General features: G+C 39.0%; 1 non-coding gene across 1 annotated transcript; it reads right to left on the bottom strand.

Annotated features, from left to right (window-relative positions):
* Positions 1-594: 594 nt before the first annotated feature.
* Positions 595-701, bottom strand: LOC127204861 (U6 spliceosomal RNA). The gene has a single exon (XR_007832548.1). It is a non-coding gene; the product is annotated as a U6 spliceosomal RNA (small nuclear RNA).
* Positions 702-15590: the final 14889 nt, after the last annotated feature.

The following is a 15590-nucleotide window of genomic DNA, read 5'->3' as shown; positions in this document are numbered from 1 at the left end:
CAGTGTGTAAGAGTGCTGACTGCTCTTGCAAAGGACTAGGAATCAATTCTCAGCACTAAATGGCAGCTCATAACCTTTGGAATCCCAATTTCTAGGGCATTCTTATGCCTCAAGGCATCAGGCATTCTTTTTTTTCCATAATTTTAAATTATAATCTATTCACTTTACATCTCGATTATAATCCCCTCTCTCTTATCTTCCTGTTCCCACCCTCCCTCCCTTTTCTGCCCTATTCCCCTCCCCTAGACTTCTGATAGGTGGACTCCTGCTCCCCCACTGTCTGACCACAGCATATCAGGTCTCATCTGGATAGCCTGCATCCCCTTCCTCTGTGTTCCCACAAGGAACAAATAGTGATCAAACAGTGGGCAGCAGAGTTCACGTCAGAGGCAGTCCTCCACACTCCTCTCTCCTTCTCAATGTGGAGAATGACCTGTCCATTGGCTACATCTGAACAGGGCCTCTAGATTTTTCTGTTTGCAATGTCCTTGGTTGGTGCAACAGTTTGTCCAGTCCTCAACCCCCGCACCAGATCCAGATAGGCCTGCCTTGATAGTCTGTGGAGAGCTTCTTACAATCTCCACATGCCACCTTCTATAGCCCATCAAATTCACAAATTTGGATGTCATCTTTGCCCAGGGGCCATGCTAATCATCTCCGTATCATTCCAATTTTAGTGTATGTGCTGCCGAAGCAAGCACAGCAGCAGGCATTCTTATGGTATACAGAAGGACATGCAGACAAACATACACTACAAATATTTCAAAAAGAAAGAGAGAACTAAAAGAAAGAATAATGTTCTTACAAAACCAAAGTTTAAGAGGAAATGTTGACTTTCTTTCTTTTATTGTATTTTATTTTTGTCTTGTCTTGACCCTGTCTTTTGAGGCAGGGCCTCATCATGTGCACCAGGCTGCCCGCCAACTCAGAAATATTCACCTGTGCCACCCCAGGGCTAGGATTAAACACACAAAGCTGTGTGTTTGTCTATAGCTTTGTTCTTGACTATGTAGCAGAGGAAAGGAAATTCAGATGACAGGGGAGAAGAGGTGAAAGAAGCAGGTAGAAATTTTTGATGAAGTCACAGCAACACAAAGAGCTGGCCCATGGAGTGCGGGTGGGGAGGGTGGGGGTGTGGGTGTCAGCAGTATTGCTGGGTAGCATAATGAAACAGGAGACCATAAGAGGAAGATTGACCCTTAGAGGGCAATTGAAAATTAGAGGGAGTCATGTTTTCTACGTTTGACATCAAACCACACTGATATATGAAGGCAATTCTGTCTGTATTTATGGCTCTTCATATCAGTGTTCTCAGTATTTATGGAGCCTTCATAACCTATTTCTACTGTTTTTAATTTTCATAAAAACTACCTCATTACTTTCAATGACAAATACTAAGGTGTGAAAACTGGGCAGTTTGGGCTCTAAAATGAGATTAAGTCCCTGGCCTCTAATTATTTGCAAAGATTCAGCATGAAATAAACAAGGTAGGCCAAACAGGATATTTTTTGTATGTGGCTGCAATGCTATATAAAAGGTTGTGGCTACTCCGTTCTTTTGTATCTGCTGTATTAATTTTAATTAAAGTAAGACAAAAACATCGAACTGTTGTCGAACTAAGCCAAACTAAGAAACTTTTGGAACTCATGCTACCTCATCTACAAAAAGTTATAACAAGGGTTCTTTCAGCCGGAGTTTTTAATGTTCAAGACTTATTTTGAATTGAATTGAATTAAAAATTTCTGCTTCACATCAGACCCACTAAACGTTTAACTTGTAAAGCACAGTGTGGATTGTACCAGTTCACAATCAAAATTTGCTTCAAATACCACCCGCTGAGGTTCTCATGATGTTGTCTGTGTACAATCCAAGCACTCACAGCCGAAAGCATGACAGTTATTTGTTTGAGGCCAGTGTTGGCTACACAGTGAAATCTATGTTATTTTGAGATATAAAAGAGAATCCTGTTGTAAACACCGTGGGATGGGGATGCAGCTCAGCAGCCTAGCACTTACCTAGCATGTTCGAAGAAGGCTCTTTGTCAATTCTAAACATTCTAGGAGAAAGCAGAAGGGAGAGGGAGAGAGGGAGAAGGGGGCGGGGACACTAACCCTCCAAATGGATGTTGACAGAATATAATGAATACCAGAGCAAAACACATAGTAAAATACATTTTCTTGCTCTAACACTATGGACTACTTAGAATAGTTTACTAAACCCACCTTCTACTAATTTAATTTTAATCTCTTAAGACCCTGTTAATACCAGATTTACAGTAAAGTATCAGAATACTCTGTTCCCAAAGATGAGTAAAAAACCGGACTAGTACGAAAGAGTGTAACTATAAATAAATAGAAGCCAGTTTTAAAAGCAATGTAAAATATCGAGCAGAACTAAATTCCAGTGTGTTCATTCCTCTGCAAAAGAAGACATATTTGTTAAATACTTAGGGAAATATAATTTTCATTTATTTTCATTGCTGTGAAGAGATGCCATGATCACAGCAACTCTTATGAAGGACAAAACATTTGATTAGAACTTGCTTACAGCTTCAGGCATTTGGCTGTGTACAGGCAGACATGGCCCTGGAGGATCCAAGATCTGCATACAGCAGGAAGACTGTCTTACATAATGGGCCTGCAGAGCTTTACATAGGCGACCTCAAAGCCTGACCTCACAGTGATGTACTTCCTACAAAAAGGCCACACCTACTCCAGCAGGGCCAGAGGTCCTAATAGAGCCACTCCTCTTGAGCCAATGATCTTCAAACTACCGCATTCCACTCCTTGGTCCCCATAGGCTTGTTCAAACACATGAGTCTATGGGGGGGGTGGGGCATAGTCTAGCCATAACACAATGCTAAATGCATTTAATCCTACTTCAAAAGTCCCCATAGTCTGTCTGTCTCAACAAAGTTTAAAAGTGTATAGTTCAAAGTCTCTTCTGAGATTCATGCTGTCTCTTAACTTTTATACCCTATAAAAGCAAAATCTAAAAGCAGATCCCATACTTCCAACAAATCACAGCACAGGATACACATTACCATTCCAAAACATAGGCAGGAGAGCATAGTGACGAAATACTGGACCAAAGCAAGACTGAAAGCCAGCTTAGCAAATTCCAAACTCTCCATCTCCATGTCTGATGTCACAATCCTGTGGGTTCCAAGACAATCCAGGCTTCACCTCTACAGCTTCACACAATGGCCTCACTGGGCCTCCATGCGGAAACACCCCTACCACACTCCTGACCACAGCACCTTTTCTTATTCATGAGGGAAATTCAATCCTTGATTCTAAAACCAGACCACATAGCCAAAGCTGCCAAGTTCTGCTGTTGGCTGGGGATGAAACTTGTCCCTCTGACTCAATTACAATTTAACTAACTCTCTGTTTTCCATAGTTTCCTTCACTGCCTAATCTTGGCTGTTCTGCACTTGCTCTTTAGACCAGGCTAGTCTTGAACTCAACAATCTGTCTGGGATTAAAGGCATGAACCACCATGCCTATACCTAAGCTTTCCTTTAATTCCCTTCCATTATAAATATTTATAAGCATGTCCACTATGCCTCAGTATCTGGGATTAAGGACTTTTGTTGATCTGGATCAAAATTGAAAGCAAAAGTCTCTACTTCCACCTCCAGATTGGATCAAAGTCATGCTGTCTTCTTGCCTCGAGATCCAGATCACAGCTATGTCCTTCATTTTGAACTGTAGTACATTCCAGATAGAGTCAAGTTGTTTAAAACACACACAACTAGTAAGTTTTAGTACTGTAAATTATGTTGCAACCATGGGAAAGATACAGTCTACATAGTGCAATAAAATAATATGCAGTACTTGAGTCATGTAGGGCAGTAGTTCTCATACTACTGTCCCTGGACCAGAAGCCTAACCATTATGGCTTATTAGACATACAAACTTCTGGGACTGGAAGGGTTGCTCAGCTATCAAAAGTACTTGCTCTTCTTCTATGACACGTGAGTTTAGTACCTAGCACCCCCATCAGGCTGTTCACAACTTCCTATAACTCCAGCTCCAAGATATCCATCACCTTTTCCTGGTCTTCTCGAACATTTCACAACATGTAGCATACACTGGCATAGATAAACACACTTACACACAAATAAAGATAAACTTTAAAGAAAGTTAATTGTCAGGCTCATCAACCCCCTACTTGAGATGTACTGTAGCTAATCTCTATAATCAGTGTAAGGTATGCTAATGTATGAGAAACACCATTGGGAAAACTGCCTGACATCCAAACCAGGGATCCAGAAAGACCAGGAAAGGAACCTACATAACAAATATATAGGAATTAACTGAAATATTTCATTAAAAATTATATCTTAATTCATCTCCAAACAATTGAAAATAAAAATACCTTATTAAGAACACATATCTCCAAGCTGATATGAAGACAATTAAATTTTTCTAAGGTTCCTATAGATATGCAGTTATTTTAACAGCTACACCAGAGTAAGATCCATGGTAATCTTTCCAATGGTAACTTCATCCCGGAATGTGATCAAAGGCAAACTGTAAGTGACATGCAGGTGATAAAGGAATGTTCAGACTTCAAATATCACCTTTTACAGAAACCTGTTCAAAATGTCATCTACTGAGGAGTGGGTGGGTATCTCAAGAAAGAGAACGATTTAACATGTGTCCAGGAAGACTTTCAAAGAACATCCCATTCAAAGTCTTCTATAGACATGGTTTTTCATAGATCACACAGTCTATATCTGAAGTGTTTCACAAAGACAGAGGATGGCAAATGAAATATCTCAACCAGAGAAGATGGAAGTGGCATGTTGTAAGGTTACCTGATACATTTAAATAAGTAGAAAGTGACTTCTTGAGACTATTTTGTACGTCTTTGATGCTACGTCCTCAGCTGCTGCAGCTTGGGAGATTGTAGAACCTTTAGAAGGTGAAACCTTGCTGATGGACAATGGTCACTGGTGAAAGACTTTGAGAATTGTAGTTTCCAGACCCATTCTCTGCTTCCTGATCCTGAAGAGTGAGAAAGCCATAGCACAAACCCCTGCTGCTGATGACTAAGCCTCTTCAGTGGCCAAGTGTCTGCCTCCTCTAAAGTAGGAGCCACAGTGAAGCTCTGTTCCTTTAAGGTATGTTCATTAGTAATGAGAGAAGTAACTACTACTGTGTGCTATTAAATAATCAGGCAAGGCATATACCACTGGAAGTGGTAAAGGGGCTTCAACAATATCTTTAAATGAGAAAAACAGAATCACAGCTCTAAACAAAGATATTTTTAATTTTTATTATTTTATTTTGTGTGTCTGGAGACTGAAGAGGCCAGAAGAGGGCATCAGATACCCTGGAAATGGATTAAAAGACAGCCATGAGCCGAAGTGTGGGTGCCAGGAATTAATTCTGGGTCTTCTGGAAGAGTAGCCAGTGCTCTCAACTTCTAAACTGTCTCTGCAATCAACTTGCATGTATTATTTTAAGAGAGGAAAATGAGGGATCTAAATTAAGCAAAGAATCGTAAGCCTACCATGGCTACAAAATATTAGAAAGCACAGGTTTATAGAAGAAAGTTGTGGGGAGAAATCTGTAAATTTGTTATGCAATGGAACCATAATCTATACACAAAAATATTAAAGTGGAATGAGAAGAGAGTTAAACTCTTCCACATTTGAAATCAGGGGGAAATCAACAATTGTTAAAAAGCTTATATAACATATAAATACACACAAATATTGGGAAAGCTGAAAGTGTAAGAAATAACAAAACTATTTACTTAATAATTATAAAAACAGTGAATGTGCATATTAATAAAAAACTTAACAGCTTTATAAAATGTATTGGTATGGTTTATTTTGAAAAAGATATCAAATTTTGATAAATTTGGAAAAGAGTGGGAGCCAGTTTATCCTCTAGCCTAAAATATCAAAGCATTAAGAAAAATAAGAAGAAATTAGAATGTTCAAAACACCACACAATAAAATAAATCTCTTCAGGGACAAGAATCAAATGAACTTAAAGCTGTTTCACGCTCCTTCTTGGAGATAGCTTCAAAGACAAGGAGTAGGTAGAGAAAACCAAATAGGTCTGACTGAACTCTCATAGGTGAGAAGAGAGTTGTGTATGTGATTGGTGGGGGTGGGGGGCGGGATGTAGTCAGGCAACCACTAATCCTAGGGCTTAGAAAGCATTGCATCACTAAAAAGAGAGCTAAAAACCAAAAGGTGTCTGGAGAGCCCCAGGTGATCATACTTTAATGTCAAGTTGAATACTGTCAAGTAACATAAGAAGACATTAACCAGGGATAGGAATAAGATAAGACCTCAGAAGAACAAAGGAATGAATCTCTCATACCCGAGGTCTATGAAAAGTGGCTGTGCCTGTTTGCCTTAAAGGAAAACTCCTATGACACTGGATATTAATTGGAGTATTAAAAATGATTGTCAATAAAAGTGGAAAGGGAAAACTTAACTAGCATCCTAAAACAGCTGCAGCATTTGTCCCATCCAACAAATTCAAAGCCCAAATGAGAAGAATAGAGATAAATGTCTTGATTTTATACCAGGAAGAAAGGGAAAGTCTATAATATATATATTCATAAAAATATCAAGTATCCAATAAAATAAAATGAGAAATCCTTAATATTGAAGAAGAAAGTGATAGCACATAGGGATGGAAATTTTATAACCTATATTAACTAAGATGGCTCCAGGAATAAATTACACAGATAACAGAATTGTAGACAGGGTTATTAACATATTTGTCATAGTTATATTCCATGCATCCAGGAAACTGAGTGAAATAGTATATATGTTTAGTAGAAACATGAAAGGGTTCTTAAAAGTAAATAGTGTACTTCTATGGAAGAAAAAAAGGCATCAAATAAAGGTATAATTTAAGAAAATATGGGACATAGAAGAATAAAAGGCTAGTAAACTTGATGACAGAAATATAAGCCATAATCTAATAAAATATAAAAAGATTAACACCTGAACATGTCATAGCTAAATATATATGTGAGGTAGATGCAAATGAAAAGAACCAGAGATAAAGAGATATAATCTGTTTTAGAAATAAAACATTCCTAAAAGATGACGTGTTAAAAAGAAAACTGGTACCCAGTTGTAGATGCTCTAGACTGCTGACATGACCTTAAGGATAGCGATCTCATTAATGGATAAACTGCTTTACTCATCTAATCCTTTCTAGTTAAATATCTACTAGTAATCAAAGCCACTTGGGGCAATTGAGTCACTGGAAGGAGTGACTGTGTGGAGTATCTCTCACCTCCGGATCATTCCTTTCAGTTGCTGTGAGATAAGAAACCCCATCTACTCCATCTTCCTTCTTGAATGACATCCTGTTTGCCTCATATTTAAAGAACGTGCAGGCCCAGTGCATAATTCTTCCTCTTTTAGGTTGATTGCTCCTGGGTATTCTGTTGCAACAATGAAAATTCATATAAAGTTCAATATTGGCAATAGACGTTGTGTCAGTATACTTGATAATGTGGTATAGAACCATTGAGAGTGGTTGAGAGCATCAATTTGGAAACATTCAGAGAAGCAGGCCAAAATGCCTGAAATGGTATGAGTCAATGGTATGAGTATGTGGAAATTCAAAAGACCAGGATTCTGAAGAGAATAGAGTGCAAAATAGAAAGTATGTGGGCTTCTGCCATTAAGATGGTAGTGGCAAGACTGTCTAATTGTTTGGAGTTCACATGCAGCCACTTTGTAAACCAGGAATCTTGGCATGGAGTTACATAGGAATTAGTCATTTGCCTGTAAAGTTTAAATCATGCATTGGTCCAGTGTCTGTTTGATATCATCCATTCCTCCTTTTAGAATTGGAGTCTTTGCCCTTGTAATGATATTTTAGAATTATGTAACTTATTTTTAGAAATATTTTCAAGGGATTACAGCTGAGAGTCACCACAGCTCTCAGAAGAAACTTGAGACTTCTACTCTTATTAATTAATCATTTTTTTTGTCTATTAACATATCGTGGACCCTTGGAAATAGACTAGATGCATTTTTAGCACAAGATGGACATAAGCATTAGGGAGTTAGAGGTGGGCTTCTATGATTTGAGTATGAACTATTCAATAGAAAAGCTTAGATGGTTCATTTTTTAGTCACAGCTTTTGGCACTGTTAAAAGATGGTGGAGAACTCAGCCTCTTAACCTGAGCAGTAGAGTTCATAGTTGTATTGGCTATTAGGGAAAAGAGGAGAAAATGGATCATTGATGGTATGTCTCTAAATGGTATTTCTTGTCTCCATACACTTCTTTTTGGTTTTCTTCTTATATGAGGTGAATATCCACATCTACCTTATGCTCCTGTAGCCTTGTTATCCTGCTTCAACTAGTAAAAAGATACAAAGGAATAAGATGACCTCCATATTAGTAATAATATGCTATTATTTTAAAGCTTATTTTCATAAATATGTTGCCCACAATGATGGAAAGCAAACTAGCATAAGGGAAAAATGTGTTTCAAGAAAGTAATTATTACAGGCATAATGGCATATGCCTTTAATACCAGCACTCAGGAATCAGAGGCAGGTATATGTTTGTGAGTTTGAGACTAACCTGGTCTACAAAGTGAGTTCCAGAAAAAAACAGGGCAGTTACAAAGAAAACTATGACTCAAAAAAGAAAAGAAAAGAGAAAAATCCAGTGCCTTTCTATGAAAATATAAACAGAAGAAACCCATTAAGAAGAAATATCAAAGCCAGGAATGATGGCACATACCTGTAATCCCAGCATTCAAGTAGGCAGAGGCAGAAAGATTGCTGTGAGTTCAAGATTGACCTGGTCTACAAATTAAGTCCAGGACAGCCAAGGCTACACAGAGAAAAAAAAAAACCTATCTCTAAAAAATAAAGAAAGAGAAAAGAAAGAAAGAAAGAAAGAAAGAGAATGGACATGATAATTAAATTGCTTACTTGTAGGTCCCCTGACCCAGACTTACCATTCCACACTGGTGGCAAGTATGGTGGGTATAAAAGAAGTCTGGAGACTTTAGTAGGACAACTCAGTTTATTGGAATGGCAGAGCTAGGTCACATAGCTTTAGTCAGGGTGGAGGGGAGGATAAAGATCAAGGGTTGAAGTGTTAAGAGAAAGTGTGTGGTGATGGGGGGGTCAATGGGTCAGATTAGCAGACTGCCAGCAACATGATTCCTGAGAAGCCTAAGTTTATCATGACCTTTATCTCTATGGGGTTGAGTAGGCTCAAGCCTGGTTTGGGTAGGGAGGGGTAGGGAGTAGCTCCACTCCTCTGCTTTCTCAGAGATATCTGGGGTATAAGCAATGCTCTACCCCTCACCTGTTTGAGAACCCATACTTACTGCTAGTTATAAATACAGAAATCATAATCAATAATGGGTGGACATTACATATAGAGAAATCAGAATAAATAAGGATCATTTCTATTATAGGCCATATAGTGAAGTGGATGACGATGAACTGGTCTTCAAAATACTGAGAGAGAAAGCTACAAAGGAAATACCCTTCAAAGTGAAGAGTTCTAATACCCATGGTGAATGATTTGGTGTGAACCGCTCTTCCAGGGAAAAGCGGAAAACAGAGAAATTGAACATTAGACACCAGAGTGCAGAGACAAGCCATTCTCAGCAGGTTACTTATCAGATTCCAATTGAAGATGATTTCCAGGAGATTCACCCATCCGCAGTTGAAAAGAAATAGTACTGCTGGAAAGCCTCCCTGGGGGTAAACTAGGAAATGGATCAGAAATGAACACCTCCCTTATAAATTATGTTCCCTTTCAAACACAAAATATTTTCATAAAGAGTCAAAGTTTGCTGTATGATTGCACTGAGCATTTACACTGGTTGCAGAAGGAGAAATCTTTATGAGAAAAATATTTTCTATGCCATAATAATGGAATACTGCTCCGATGTCCAATCAAAATGCAAGTAAGAGAAAATTGCCTCGCTACCCAAGGCAAACATTCATAAGGTGAGAAATATAAATTATATAATCCAAATGTCCGGTCAGATCATATTTTCAAACATATGCGCCATTTTGACAAATGTTTTAAAATAGCATAATCATTTAAAGTGGGGCTGGTGATCCATGCCATCAGGGAAGCCTGGCTGGAGTAAGAGTGAGGTTAAGATATGTCCAAACCCTGAAATTCTCATCTTGAGATGAGCAGGAGTAAGGATTTCTCACTCCCTGTTCTGGGCCTGCATGTCCTGGTACATGTAGGCCTGTGACCACACCTCTGCCACCTTTGAGGTAGTCATGTATCCTGGTGGCCAGGTTTCAGATCAAAACTTCCTATTCCTTATAAGGACATGTCTGACTAGCACCTGTAATTCCTCTTCATGCAAATGAAGCATTCTCAGCACCTTGGGCCCAGTCAATAATGTACATTCATCCTGAAAACCCCTACCTACTTCCCAAGGTTTATATATTCCCTCCAATAAAGGAGAGTTGTTTCACTGAAAACGTTCTCGGAAAAGGCTGTTTCTCCTGCACTCACCTCAGACCAAGGTCCTGCGTAACCTACCTGCCCCAGCTAAGCTTCACCTTCCAATCTGGCCTTGTGGACAAGGGTTTCTGAACACCCCAAGGGCAAAAGCAGACCCCAGCCCAGAAATTTATAAGTAATAAGGGAGGCTGGAAGTATGGCTCAGTGGGTAAACTAATTTGACATGCAAACATGAGGGCCTGAGGCCAGATCTCTAGCACCATGGAAGACGCTGGGCATGGTGAAACACATCTGCAATCTCATTGGTGGCACTATTTGGGAAGGATATGGAACCAATAAGAGGTCAAGCCCTGCTAAAGGAAGTATGTTACTGGGGTGAATTTTGCGAGTTTATGTTCTTACCTGCTTCCTGCTCTATCTCTGTGCTTACTGTGTCCAGTTGAGCTTTGACGTCACAGCATCCGATTCTGGCCACCATGCCTGCCTACTGGCTTGCTACCCTTGCCACCTTGAACTTTCCATCTGGAACCCTAAACCAAAATATATTCTTTCTTACATAAATTTCTTTTGGTCATTGTGCTTTATTCCAGCAATAAAAGTAATTAAAGCAGAAAAATAAATAAAATAAGTGCTATACAATTGAGGCATTTCTGTTAAGAAAAAAATAACAAGTATAAAAATCAATAAGTAGAGGAAGTATTTGGTAAATAATCAGGGAAATTGAACAAAGTGATAGGTATAGTCACAAAGGATCAAATACAAATGGCCCTGAAGCATATGATAGTACAGCCTATTATGCTAATATTAAAACAAGTTAAAACTAGACATGTCGTTCTCTCATATGTGATCAAGAAAATGCAAAACTATAACACCGAATTAGTTGGGTGACTATAGAAAAGGTCTTCCAGATATTAGTGGAAATGCACAGTATACCAATTCTGAAGTTGGTCTTATCTAAGAAAATTACAGATATACTAATATGTTTGACCTTCTAGGACAGTAATTAGAAAATATCAGTTCATAAATATGTGCTTGTGTATGTACAAGCTTATTGAAACCTGTGAGATACTAGAACATTCAATAAATAACTGAACCACCATTCACAATCGGTTTACATACCTCTCTGCCAAACTGAAGAGCCCACATATTCCATTGATTAGAGAAAGCAGAGAACTAACTGAAATCTAGAAAGAATTCAAGTTCCTACTTCTAAGCCCCAACCTCAGGTTTATTTGTACCGATGCATGGGAATTAGCATATTATATATTATTGGTTACTATTATATATATTGGTTACAATTAATTAACACATTTTTACCCTTCCCAATGAAAACATGAGGGATCCAAGAATATTGGGAGCTGACAGTTTTACTTTCATAACCCTCCTCTTTCCATTCTTTCACTCCACCAGTCACTGAGTCACTGAACTGAGTATGTCTGCCTCCTCTGTTATTAACCCCTTAGTCTGCAACTTTTTTTGGTGATATTTCTTTCTTTGGTAGCATTCAATCACTCCTCTTCCACAAGTGAGATGGCTGCTGTTTCTGGTGAGGCCCAGTTGGACTGCTCTATTTATTTTTACACTTTTACTTGCATCATGCTCACTTTGAGAAATGTTATATTATTAATGGTATAGCTTACATTAAGAGGGAAGAGAGCTCTGTAGTTACTTAGCATAAGAATGGCAGTGCTAACAAGATAGAAGCAGGAACCAGGTTAAGGCCTATTGTTGTCTTTCCTGATCTTTCTCTGGATGAGTAATCAATCCTTGATTGCTAAGGTAATGGTCTATAACTTGTAAGTCCTAGGACAGTAACCATGGTAACGCCTGCTGGAGAACAATGGAGCTGCTTCTATTCTGAAAAACTTCTCTATAAATGTAGAAGAAGTTATTGCTTGCTCTTTCATCTGAATATTCTTCTTTATTTGTAACTCTGACTTTGAAACGTATAGTATATTAAACCCAATGAGTACATTAAACATTTTTTTTGTGTTATTATGGCCATCATCATAAAAGAATAAAAGTATTTATTTTCATAAGCAGACATTAATATGTTTTGTAAAAGCAGATAGAATACTTTATATTCTTTGTGTTTAGTTGTTCCTTAGATATCTCAGAAATGACTTGTCAAGTGTTAACAGTTTGCTGAATAAATGGACTTCCTCCTATTGTGATCCTGTGAGGGACTGCACATCATTATTCAGACTGTTTGCGTGACACACGATTTGTTGTGGTAAAAGTTAAGATGTACATTTCTCGGTAGGTTTTTTTTTTTTACATTCATATCATTTTTCAAGAAAAGGAATATATATTTACTGTTCAGGGTAATCTAGGTCCTAGTTTCCTTTCTACTGCTAAGATCAAACATTCTCACCAAAACCAACTTAAAGAAGAAAGGATTTATTTGCCTTATACTTCCAGGTAACCATCACTGAGGGAAGTTCAGGCAAGTGTTCAAGGTGGCAACCTGAGGTCCAAACTGGGGAGGAATATTGCTTGCTGGCTTTCTTGGATATTCATGTTTATCTATATATGCCAGGACCACCTGCTGAGAATGAACCCATCTATAGTGGTTTGAGAGCTCCTATATTGATCAACAAGTAAGACAAGACCCCCACCTCCTAGACATGTGAACAGGCCAATCTGATTTGGGAAAGCACTCATATTGAGATTCCTTTCTCAAATGGCCTCAATATCTTTCTTTCTTTCTCTGTCTCTCTCTGTCTCTCTCTGTCTCTCTCTCTGTCTCTCTCTCTCTCTCTCTCTCTCTCTCTCTCTCTCTCTCTCTCTCTCTCTCTCTCTCTCTCTCTCTCTCTCTCTCTCTCTCTCTCTCTCTCTCTCTCTCTCTCTCTGTCTCTCTCAATTATTAACAGCTATACAGATGTATATAATGAATATTGAACACTCCTATTGCTATTTTCCTATGCACCCTGTCTATCCTCCTTTTTCCTACAGGTCTTTCTCACATTCATGTTTATTTGCTTTGTTTTATGATGGACTGAGCTTAACCAGTGCTCACTGTTTGGAGCTATTAGAGTTCATGCAGTAGGTACAGAACTGAAAACAATGGCTCCTCTCTCTCAAATGTATTAGTAGCCAGTAATTCAGCAGTAGAGGGTAGTATTCTGTAGACCTGTCACCCTGCCATGCCTGATGGTTAACAGGGACAAATTTGTTGTGCCCAGTACAGGGAATCTTGGTTGTGAGTTCACCATTGCAGTCGTTGTATGGCATCTTTGTTACCAGATGCAACAGAGAGATATACTCCAGCATTGTTCCAGAAGTCTGAGAATTACCATCTCCCTAGGAACGTTCACTTGGGTATTGCCAGATCCTTGACTATACTACAGGAAATAAACACAAAAGATGAAAATTCATGTAAGAGAGGTGCAGAACTCCTAAAAAGAAACAAAAGATACAGACAGTTCACAGAAAGGAATTATCTCAAAATTATCCTTCCTTACCCATTATTGGTCGAATTGATCAGACAATGGCACTCACACCTTATTAAGTGCTTACATTTTCAGTAGATTTAAGCCACAGGGAACAATGCACAAGAAAGGATTGTTTATTCCAGCCACAGAAGCAGATCGATGCTTTGCTCAGTCATCATCAGAGAAGCAGCAATGGGAACAAATACAGAGACCACAGCCAGACACTATTCAGAGAGGGAGAGGCCTTGGGGCACTCAGCCCTAAATGTCTCCATCAAAACTTTCTCCACAGGCCTCAGGGAACCCTAAGGAAGAGGAGGCAGAAAGATTGTAAGAGCCAGAGGAGATATCGGACCCCAAACAAACAAAGCCTTCTAAATCAACGTGATTTAGCAGAGGTGCTCTGCTACCCAAGTGGGCAAGAGACTAGGGGGATTGGACTTGGTAGAATGGAGAGAGAATGAAGATGTGCAGTTAGCTTACATGATTCACTGTCAGGAGTGGTCTTTGGGTTCCATGGAATGTCTCTTGGAGTTGGTGGCTGCAGTGAATCAATGAGTTAGGCGAAGGAAGTTAGGGTGGGAAGGAGAGAGAGAGAGATCTATGTGATCCCCTGGAGATAGGAATGGAGTCTGCAGAACTAGGGATAAGAGTGGGGCTTGGACTTGCAGGAGTTGAAGGAGGGGCTATGATCTCTAGTTGGCTTCCCTATCTGGAGTGGCCTGTGGGTCCCAGTGACAGCCTGCTGGAGTTGGGGGATAGGATAAAGCACTGAATGGGGGATGAGAAGTTAGGAAGGGAAGATGTATCTTTCTGATCCATTGACGAGATGCAAGAGGGGAGGGTGGAAGACTATAGCAGCTGTGGAGCTGGAGAGCAGCCTCAGGCACTGGAGTCAGTGGAGAGGGAAGACAGGTAAAGATCTACAGTTAGCCTACCTGCCTCCCTGGCTGCAATGCAAACATTAATGTTTTTTAAGTAGTAAAAGATCAAACTAACTCTCAAGCAAAAATGAATTAGACTATGTCTATATCTGAGAGAATTATTTTTTCTCTTCCTGTGTTAGTTTCTGGTGCTCACACAGAAAATCACCAACTTTTGGAAGCAATCTGACACCTGTAGTTAGCTTTTACATTCGGCATGTTCAAAAGGCATCCCTGTAGCAATGGCTGTTGGCCTGTCTTGACCCGGCTTCTGGCTTCTGACAGGCCTCTCATTCACACCTTTGTAGTTGCCTCTCAGCAGACAACTGTGAGTAGTTAGGCCACACCTCCTCAAAATAATATTCCCACTCAAAATCTTTGAATTAATGCTATCTATAAATTCTTTTTTGCAGTGAAAAAATAACATATTTACAATTTTAGCAATCAATAGGACTATAGACAAATGCACACACACACACACACACACACACACACACAGAGAGAGAGAGAGAGAGAGAGAGAGAGAGAGAGAGAGAGAGAGAGAGAGAGAGAGAGAGAGAGAGAGATCACATTTTTCAACCCTGGTTTAAGAGAAGATAAAGTAGAAAGGTATATGAATAAATTCACTATAATAAAATACATAAGATTGAGAATAAAATATAAAATTGAGTAAAGGCCAATGAAGAGATAAATGACATAACAACTATGTATAAAGATATTGAATAAGAAGTAATGAAATAAAGAAACAAAAGCTTCAGTTTGAAACCGAACATTGACT

Source organism: Acomys russatus, chromosome 20 (genome assembly GCF_903995435.1).
Source record: "Acomys russatus chromosome 20, mAcoRus1.1, whole genome shotgun sequence".
Lineage (NCBI taxonomy): Eukaryota > Metazoa > Chordata > Mammalia > Rodentia > Muridae > Acomys > Acomys russatus.
The sequence above is the reverse complement of the archived record's forward strand: the minus strand, read 5'-3'. Positions and strand labels throughout refer to the sequence as shown.